The sequence below is a fragment of the Cynoglossus semilaevis genome, unplaced genomic scaffold (assembly GCF_000523025.1).
Source record: "Cynoglossus semilaevis isolate Cse_v1.0 unplaced genomic scaffold, Cse_v1.0 scaffold774, whole genome shotgun sequence".
Classification (NCBI taxonomy): Eukaryota; Metazoa; Chordata; class Actinopteri; order Pleuronectiformes; family Cynoglossidae; genus Cynoglossus; species Cynoglossus semilaevis.
The window spans coordinates 56,968-58,914 of NW_007585131.1; the positions used below are offsets into that span (position 1 = coordinate 56,968).

General features: G+C 32.8%; 1 protein-coding gene across 1 annotated transcript in view; it reads right to left on the reverse strand.

The window, feature by feature from the left end:
• Positions 1-1,016: 1,016 nt before the first annotated feature.
• The window catches only part of LOC103398839 (WW domain-containing adapter protein with coiled-coil-like), a 16,378-nt gene continuing 15,447 nt past the window's right edge, over positions 1,017-1,947 (reverse strand). The window contains exon 14 of the mRNA XM_017030939.2: positions 1,017-1,609. The gene's annotated coding sequence lies outside the window, so the exon portion shown is untranslated. The remainder of the gene's footprint in view (positions 1,610-1,947) is intronic.

Here is a 1,947-nt window from a genome sequence, read left to right on the forward strand (position 1 = left end):
TGATTGACTCGTCTTTAAGTCAAGGTGGTTTGTTTTTTTGTCTTTTTTATCTTTCTTGGCGGTTCTCTTTCAGACGCTTGTCGCACCGGATTTTTTTTTTTTTTTTAAACAACTGGCCAAAAGAAAATAGCACAAAGAGAGCTAATAAACACACAGAAGTTTGCTAATTAGCTTAGCTCACGTATGTTCTTGTAGTTGGGCATCCAACACCTTTTTGGCACGTTTGGGTAGTGATTACATACATGGAGCTCTTTGGCAAAAATGATTCAATTCTTACAATATACGGTCACTACACACATTGTAAAATTGTATTTATTTATATATATATATATATATACATATACATACATATATACACATATATATACATATATATACACACATATATATATACACATATATATACACATATATATACACATATACATACATATATACATATATATATACACACATATATACATATACAGATACATATACATATATACATATATGCACATATACATATATATACACACATATATATATACACACATATATACATATACATATACATATACATATACATATACATATACATATATACATATATGCACATATACATATATATACACATATATATACATACACATATACACATATATATACATATATATACATATTTACATATATACATACATATATACACATATATATACATACATATATATGTATATATACACATATACACACATATACACATATACATACATATATACACACATATATATATACACACATATATATATACACATATACATACATATACATACATATATACATACATATATATGTATATATACACATATACACACATATACACATATACATACATATATACATACATATATATGTATATATACACATATACACATATATACATAGATATATATACATATATATACACATATATATACACATATACATATATATATATAAAAAACGTTAATTGCTAATGATATACCAGCACTCCCTCTGCAATCTACTAATAGATCGCAATCTACCATAACAGAACATAAAGCCATCTCCAATGTTCTCAACACTGTTTTCAACAACAGATCAAGGCTCACTAGCGTGTCACATCACTTGTTAAGGACGACCAAAATGATCCTGACTGTGTGTTTCAACCAGATCGCTGATCAAAAGTCAACCAAACGTAAGGGTAGTTGTGGTGATGGGAAGGGTTCGGTGGGAAGTCACCGTAGGAGGGTGTCAACGGTCAGGTTCAGGCGGTTGACGAAGAAAAAAGAAAATGGGAAAGAAGGTAAAATTGGCGGGAAACAGGGGTAAGATTAAAAAAAAAAAAAAGAAGCAGAAATGATGAATAGTGAAAAAGGACTACTTGCTGAGTCCACAGCATGTCCACTTCGGTCAGATTTGAACCATTCATAAAACGTGTCACAGCCGTAAATACGGCCTGACAAGTAATCAGTGCAGTTGTCCCTGTGTTTCCAAGGACACGGTGACGGCGAAGGTGACAAAGACGGTCCCCGGTGCTTTGAAGCCGGTCAATCAGAGTGACGAGCAGCTGATTGAGACACTGTGAGGCTCGCAGACGTTGAAGAAATCACTAGAAGAAGAAGAAGAACAACAAATGGGACACAGAGATGGACACACCGGATGAGGGACACCTTTAACCTACGTGGTGCGCGGTTGGACTCTGCGGGAGATCGAAGGCAGCAGTGGTGCAGTAAATCAGCCAGTGGGAGACTGTGATTATATTGGTTTTCTACTAGATGACAGTCATCAAGACCGTCACGGATGAAAGAGTGATAGGGCGACAGCTCTTCCAGCGGAATTTAGCTATATATATTTATAACAGCTTTTATATATACTGTATATACATATATATTTTTATATATATACATACATAAATATATACATACATATATATATACATACATACAT